We start from the raw sequence: 8,749 nt of genomic DNA, 5'->3' as shown, positions 1-8,749 counted from the left end.
TCCCGGGAGGGTGTTAACCCGACTCAGCAACCGGGGATTCCGATTAGACTGCTGTCGATATGGTGGATCCGAGCCCTTCAGCTTGCTCATCGGATACTTTATGCGCTGCGGCGGTGGCGGCTCCTCCGAGGCCTTTATCGGCTATCGATAGTCGTCCCCTCCGCTTCACCGATGTGAGACGAGACATAGCACAAATCGCCATTTCTTTTTTTTGTAATCAAATGCATCCTTATCGAAATTAAGCCTCAAGCATCAGGACTTTGACGATAAATGCCTCCACATCGTTTTGGTGGCTTCCTCTCAAATTTCTCGCACCACACACTCTCAAACAGCATTAAAGACACAAGCTACAACGCTACTTGATTAGACTGGCCAGTAAAGGTCACCCATGCATCCTAGTTTACAAGCTATTTAGAGTGAAAAAAAGTTGTTAATTTCTGATTTGCTATAGTGCGCTCAAATGTTTGCATGGATCTTTTTAAATCTGCAACCTCTCAGTCACAATCTTAATATCTTAATCCAACGTGCTTCTTGCAGAAGTGATCAGCTCTATTTTTATACATACAGTATATTGTGTATCATCTGCTATGCAAGGCGGGTTTCTCTCTCATTACAGGAAATAGACAGATACGCAACCTGGGACTGAAGACGGAGCCCCGATGCGCTCACATGTATACTGTCAATTTTGAAATTCCCTTTCAGTTGTTTTTTTAATAATTATTATTATTATTATCCTGGAAATATCATTCCTAGAGGTTTGTGAAAAAAGACACAACTGGACACTTCAGATTTCTTCCCGCGTGAAATACTTTTGCAATCGTGTCTAGTTTTAATAGCTCTGGGTATTATTATCTGGTAAGACTTCACTTTATGCACAATGTTTATTGATCTGTAAGTTAAAATATGAAGAGGCCATGTCGGAAGACCGGCCCGCCACTGTGGCGTTATTTGAAGTGTCGGCGTAGTTAAATAGCGTCCGATGGCAGTTTTATGGACGGATCATAAACAACACATTGGCTTTACAACGTTGTGTGTGCGAGCATTTGTGTGTGTGTGTGTGTGTGTGTGTGTGTGTGTGTGTGTGTGTGTGTGTGTGTGTGTGTGTGTGTAAGTGTTGCATACCACAAAGGCTGCTTGTGCACCACCGTTGTAAAAAAAAAAGACATAAATATAGTTTACGCACACTTGCGCGGATATTTCCTCCAGTTTAGTCAATATTATTTTCATTTGTAGTTTACATGCAGACACCAACGGGTCTCAAATCAGCCTCTCTTTTTCTTTGCAAAGTCTTAAACACAGAAGTATCAAATCCTCTATTTATGAGTAAAAATGTTTACATGGTTTGCGCATGCTTCGAGGCATTGGGAGACGTTGTATCGTCGTCTCTTTATGTGTTTAATCTGTCGGAGGGGAATGCTTGCTGGGAAAATTAAAACACGACTAAATAAGACGTTTCTTGATAGGACATATTTCTAATTTATTGTACATAAAGTGAGTAACCTCGTCTTTCTTATTGGAATGAGTTAAATATGCTGAATATTATTGTTTTGTCTTATGGGACTTGGCATCTTACTGTAATATAGATGATTTCTCTCTCGTGTTCTTTACTTTCTGTTCTCCATGTCGTTGTGCCGACTGTCTGAGTTATCAGTCCGATGAGCTTTGTGTGTGTACTGTTTGTTTTATGGCAGTGTTTGGGGCAGAGAGGAAGAAAAAGGTTTTATAGAACAAAGCAAAGCATTTTTTTAAATTATACTTTTTTATTATTTCCTGTTATTTCCCGACCTGATTATGACTTTATCCTGGTGCCTGTCCCAATGTTCTCCTTACTGGAGGAACAAAGTTTCTGGAGTTTTGTTTTCTTTCTGCTGATACATGTGGACATACTTCACAAGTCATTTGACTTTTGTCCTTCCTTTTTTCTTCTTTTTAAATAAGTCAAATCAAAGCCACGTGGCCACACTACATACTTTATTAAAGAGCAGGACTAACTCCAGTCACTCTGATCCTCTCCTCCTTGTGAAATGTTCCAGTTCCCTCGTGTATGTTTTCCTCTCTTTTCTCTGTGTTGTTGTCTCATTTTTCTCTCCGTGTCTGTGCTGATGGCACTGTTGATGCTGGATTCCTTATTAAAGAAGATACTTTACAGTACGACCATGCGTCTCTACTTCTAATTAAATAGGTGTGTGTGTGTGTGTGTGTGCGGGGGGGGGGGGGGGGCAGCATGTGTTTAGAATATGTCTCCTCAGTTGCACACTGCAGTTTAAAGGAGAGGGGCGTCTGTTTGGCTGCAACACCAAAAGACTGTCATAAACCCATTAACCCCCCCCCCCCCCCCTCCTCACCCCTCACCCACACAAAAACACACACAGATGATGAGTGCATTCATTAGGAGCGTCGTCATCCGTCCATTAGGAGCTCGTGAAGCCGCTGCGGTTCCTGTATTTGTCTCTGCGCCCAAATGACTGACCCAGACACGGAGTCTATAGAGGAGAGCGGCGGGGATCTCTGTTTCCCCTCGTGCCTCTCACGTGATCGAGAAACAGTTGTAACGAGGCCCGCATTTTGAAGTAGTGCAAGTAGTAATCATGTGTTGCAGTTCAAGAAAAGCATGAGATCGAGCAACGGTAAGGGTAACAGAAGCAGAGGGACCTGCAGCCAGCCTTTAGACAGTGTTATTGTTGGCACTTTCACTAAACACTGATTGTACATATGCTGACAATTACACAGAGTATGGTAGTTGTATTAATACTACTGCAGGTCATCATGGGTCCAAATCCCCACAAGTGCAAGTCCCCATAGCAACCAAAAAAGTCAACCAATCTCAGATTATCATGGCCTGTTTTAACTGTCGAAATATATTTTCTACAAGCTCTATTACTAACAATAATACAATAGTAATACATTTTATTTATAGAGCACGTTTCAAGATACTCAAAGACACTTTACAAACATTAAAATCATCATAAAAAGCTAAACACTAAAAACATAGAACACACAACATTCGTCACACATTAAGGCAGTTCTGAAAAGGTGGGTTTTGATTTGTGATTTGAACATGGAAAGATCGGTGTAGTCTCGGATGTGTTTGGGGAGAGAGTTCCAGAGGGAGGGGGCAGCTATGGAGAAGGCTCTGTCGCCCCATGTCCAGTGCTTGGTCCTGAGTGGAAGGGACAAGAGGTTGGCATCAGAGGAGCGGAGCCGACGCATGGAGTGTGGTGGTGGAGCAGGTCGGTGAGGTAGGAGGGGGCCTGATTATCACTATTTGACTTAATAAAAAGTGTTCCCCCTAAAACACACTTAGATTTTTTCAGCTATGGAGTTTAGAAATGATCCCAATCACCCTGCAGCACTGCCAAATGTCGTTTCCAGAAACCCCACGGAGGACATGAACCCAGTATCCTCAGCTCCAGCCCTGTGGTTGCAAGAGGGGTAGTAATAACACTGAGAGTGTTAGCTGTCATGCACATAGGACTAAAGTCTCTATTTCTAAAATGAATGTAGGGATGCAGCTGTTAAAATTGAGCTAGCCATATTAGACGCAGAAGTATTAGTAGTTGTAACACTGGCATTGGCAGCAGGAGTATTAGTAGTTGTAACACTGGCATTGGCAGCAGGAGTATTAGTATCGTAACATTGGTATAGGCAGCAGGAGTATTAGTAGTCATAACACTGGCATTGGCAACAGGAGTATTAGTAGTCGTAACACTGGCATTGGTAGAACGAGTATTAGTAGTCATAACACTGGCATTGGCAGCAGGAGTATTAGTAGTCATAACACTGGCATTGGCAGCAAGAGTATTAGTAGTCGTAACATTGGCATTGCCAGCAAGAGTATTCGTAGTCGTAACATTGGCATTGCCAGCAAGAGTATTAGTAGTGGTAACATTGGCATTGGCAGCAGGAGTATTAGTAGTCGTAACATTGGCATTGGCAGCAAGAGTATTAGTAGTGGTAACATTGGCATTGGCAGCAGGAGTATTAGTAGTCGTAACATTGGCATTGGCAACAAGAGTATTAGTAGTCGTAACACTGGCATTGGCAGCAGGAGTATTAGTAGTGGTAACATTGGCATTGGCAGCAGGAGTATTAGTAGTCGTAACATTGGCATTGGCAGCAGGAGTATTAGTAGTCATAACATTGGCATTGGCAGCAGGAGTATTAGTAGTCGTAACATTGGCATTGGCAGCAGGAGTATTAGTAGTGGTAACATTTCCATTGGCAGCAAGAGTATTAGTAGTCGTAACATTGGCATTGGCAGCAAGAGTGTTAGTAGTCATAACACTGGCATTGGCAGCAGGAGTATTAGTAGTCATAACACTGGCATTGGCAGCAGGAGTATTAGTAGTGGTAACATTGGTATAGGCAGCAGGAGTATTATTAGTCTTGACATTATTGGGAGCAGTTGTCATAGTAACAATTAATCTTAAGCATGTACAATCGCTATACACACACTTAAACATGGCTTAACACAGTGTAACAAATGCTTATGCATGTTAATAAGTGCTTACTCTATACGATGGGTGAAACATTTACATTCATTTAAACACACAAAGACAAATCATCACAACAAATAGCCTATTTTTTTATCAGTATAGCTATGAATGCATAAAATGTGTATGTGTTAACAGGTATTTAGTGTTACGGATGCTTTGTGGGAGGAAATGTAAAGGTGAAGTCATATCTGTTTTGACACACACATACAAATGTTCTTGTATTTGATCATGATTACATAAAAGCGTGCTATAATAAGCTGTACAACATTTGTTTAATGTGACATATAGTGCACGTCAATTACAAATGATGGGTTAGCAGTGAGGAACAAACAGCCGTTCTGGTGTAAAGAGGTACAAAGTCTCAGCACAGCCTCCCCGCTTCTCCCTGCACTGCCGGGGCCAGCAAAAGAGGCCTCGGGACTCAAACAGATTTAAGCTTGGGCCCCAACAAAGCCGTCCCATAAACCATCTGCGGACTCGACGGCGGATGATTGTGGTACTCCTCCGAGGTCCAGCGGGGTCGGCGCTTCATTAAATCCAGAAGTCCCTGCACTGCACTGCAGGCTGGGGGCCTCCCTCCAGCCTCAGTCCCGCTGTCCCAGGGAAGGACAGCAACTGCAAGCTGCTTCACACGGCTGTGAGTCTGTGTGTGTGTGAGAGAGAGTGTGTGGTGGTGTTGGTGGTGGGGGGGGCACAGTAAATCTAAAAGAATGCAGCGAGCAGGAGCCTCGCACAACAACAACAACACATTCACATCAGGTTAAAGCAAGGATGAGCTTCAGTTATGGAGGCGGAGGAACACCAGGGAGACATCACGGTCTCATCTGAAGGGCAGAATCACTTCTATAATGGGTAAAGAGATAGGCAACAGCAGAGTGTGCTGATCAAATGACTACTGATAGGGTGAAGGAAACATTCCGGTGTTGTCTTTTCTATTATGTAAGTAAAAATCGCATTGGTGTCAATTCATCAGACATGTTCATGCGTAAAAATAAGCCAAATTTTACAAAGTACAGTTCCACTCTGGAATCAGGCTGGAGTTCGCACTGTTTTATCGTCAATATATTGTTAATCGACATAAAATATCAAATAAAATAATATATTGTTACTGTTTGTTACTGTATGATCTTATCTGGGCTCCAGCAGAAACCTTGATCAGTCTGTTTCTAATCAAATACACGAGGAGTGCATCCCACTGGTCTGGAGTCAGCCGTTTTGCTGAAATAGTCACCCCATGCACCAACATCTCCCTCTTTCTCTGTAACACATCCAAACCACGAGGCAACGGAGGAATCCAGATTGGCTCATTGTGCGGTGATTTAGCAGCGCGGCTAAATAGGCGCAGGCCTCATCATTCCGGTGACATATTCTGAGAGTAAATGGGACGCACAAGACAAACCCAGTGCTGCTGCTGGCTAAATTCATATTTCAACCCACGGTGAATGCGGCCGATCCAATATGTCTTCACTTTATCCTCTCGTATTAAAACAGAGTCTACAGATAATAACCGGATTGGACGGACGTGGGAGCGCAGCGGGGCCCCGGAGCAGCTCTCCCTGCTGTCCCACACACTAAATGAGCTGTTTTACACCGCGCTGCTTCTGTAATTCATCAAGCAGCAGAGAATATCATTCATATTCATAAATTTCCTCAAAGAGAGTTATGGTTCCTCTGATACGAACGGCTGTGTGGATCAGATCACATCGGCCATTCTGGACTCATTAAGAGTTAGAAGGCGAGCCAAGTGCTGCTGGCTGCTCTGCACATGTTAGCTGCTGGTGACTGGGCAGGAATATGATGATAATAATAAGATCAAATATTGTAATAATACCAGTATGTGCACATGTTTCAGCTGCTTGTGACTGAGTATAATAATATAATTACATATTGTAATAATAACAGTAGTGCAAATGCCATGCCTCTGACTGGGCAATATATATATATACATATAAATTTACATATATCCAATATAGTAATACCTACATCATGTGCACATGTTACAGCTGCCTTTGAGTGGGCAGAAAGAAAAAAAAATAATAATAATAACATTCAATTTAGTTGTATTCTTGCAGCTGCCTCTAATAATAATAATATTCAATATATCAATAAGCACAGCATGTGGACAAGTTACAGCTGTCTCTGGCTGGGCAGAAAGGTTTGACCTAAAAAATCATTAATAGCAATATGTACACAAATATCACCTGCTCACCTGTTTCTTTTCTAACGCAATCTAACCAAATAAATAAATCTAACATTGTGTGGACATTTTTGTTTTTAATAAGGCATTAATTTAATTTAATATAATAAATTCAGCTTTTCATAATACGGAGAGACGGAATGAAAAGGCCAATGGCTTGAGACTTTACAATACCTCATTGAAAAATAATTCCAAACAAAGACCAAAAATTCCCAAAATAAGAATAAGAATAAGAATTATGAGGACAACAAAATACTGTGTTACTTATACTGCAAACAATAATTCAAGGTGAACCAACAGGTTAACTAATATTTTTCGCCTGTAAAGCTTCAAATTAAGATCTCAACTTGCAGCAGACAGTGTCGTATTATTTGTTTGGCATGAATTCGCCCCTGTTGGCCCATCAGTCTCAGAACGGTTACGGTAGCGGCGCACGCGGTCCTCCGCTCCGTTTCCTCCAAATCCCATCCATCTGCATTCACGGTGCAGTTGTGTTCCGGAGCCGCAAATCTCAGACCGGTTTGATTTCTTGCAGCGCGTGGCCCTGTGGAGCTCCGCGGGAGAGATGAGTCTTCCTGCATCTATTTCTTCTCTAATTGTGAAACCTCAAGCGGACTCGGGCGGTCAGAAAACGCCGTCAGGGTTTGTTACATTTGTTTTATCTTACTTTGCCTTGGAAGAAGAAGCTGCTGATATTTCTCCCTTTGGGCCCGTAAAGCTACAGCAGCCTCCTCTCCTCCTCCTTCTCCTCCTCCTCTTCTTCTTCTTTCGCACGCCAGTTGTTTTGCACACTTCCTATTTTCAAACACGGAAACAAACAGCACGAGAGGAGCAGGATGTGCTGCACGCACCGGGGGTCTGGAAGCTCATGGGTAACAAAAAAAAAACAAAAAAAAAAACGAGGATGGGGTGGGTGGGTGATGAGGGATGCGGGAGCGGATGCGCGCGGCTTGGAAGAAGCCGCCGCAGACTGTCGTAAAAGCAGCAAAGAGGAAGACGGAAAAGGAGAGCAAGAGGAGAGAAAGAGGATTCAATGCGGTGCGGCGCAATAAAAGAATATGACGGCAATAAAAGTTTATTGCGTATAAATTTCTGAAGGTTAAGAACTAAACGGCTGTAAAGAAAACACGCCGAAAGAATAAGGAAAGAGGGTGGGGGGCACACGGAGAGAGGAAATATTGGAGGAAAAGTTTCGAATTCCCCCGCTTGATAATTTATTTGGTGGTTATATTGATGGGCGATGAAGACTGAAGAGGAGAGTAAATATTAGTGTGAGGCTCATGTTATCATGCGCGTATAAAGAGATGGATGGGATGAGGCCTGCAGGAAGAGCCCGCGTTACAGTGAGATGTAGTGGGATTCTCCTCTTTTGATTTTCTGCTACGGTCTGTGTGGTAACAGCGTGGAAGAGGGTCGAGTCTCCTTCCTCCTCCTCCTCTTCCTCATCCTCTTCTTCTTTTCAGCTTTGGGAGTTTTATGGTTTTGTAGCCGTTTGGCTCTGTTGGGGTAATTTTTTTTGCAGCCTGGTTGACTATGTGTGTGTGACCTCCCTTTGTGTCACTCAGATGCATCCTTACAGCCGGGGTTGTAAACCCCCGCCCAGCCCCCCCCAAAAAAAGGGAGAACTAACTCACTAAAAACACCAGCAGACGCCGACAGACAGGCTGTGCTGTAGCCGTTTCCCGTGCTTCTTTTTCGGCCTAGAGGGCCACGGCGGGGCCCGGCCAGAGCTGCACAGCAGGGGGGAGACAGAGAGTTCTGTGGGTGGGTTGATGTCGGAACACCGAGGAACCAAGACGGCCGTCCGCAGGGTACTGGGGGGTTAGAGCGGGATTACAGTTGTTGTTATTATTATTACATTTATTTTTTAAATATCGCGCTGTTTCCCTTCTCTGTGTTTGCCTCATAATAGCTTAATAGGGTTTATGTCTGCACAGGGGTGAGGCTCAGGATCAGGGCTGCAGTCTCTTCAGATAGTGCTAACAACCACTTTTACAGTCTGTTTACAGCCTGTAATTTAGCTATCTGCACCCCCCCCCCCCCCCCCCCCCCCCCC

The sequence above is a fragment of the Anarrhichthys ocellatus genome, unplaced genomic scaffold, assembly GCF_004355925.1.
Source record: "Anarrhichthys ocellatus isolate YVR2014 unplaced genomic scaffold, GSC_Weel_1.0 scaffold141, whole genome shotgun sequence".
Taxonomy (NCBI): Eukaryota; Metazoa; Chordata; class Actinopteri; order Perciformes; family Anarhichadidae; genus Anarrhichthys; species Anarrhichthys ocellatus.
This window is presented reverse-complemented; position numbering follows the sequence as displayed.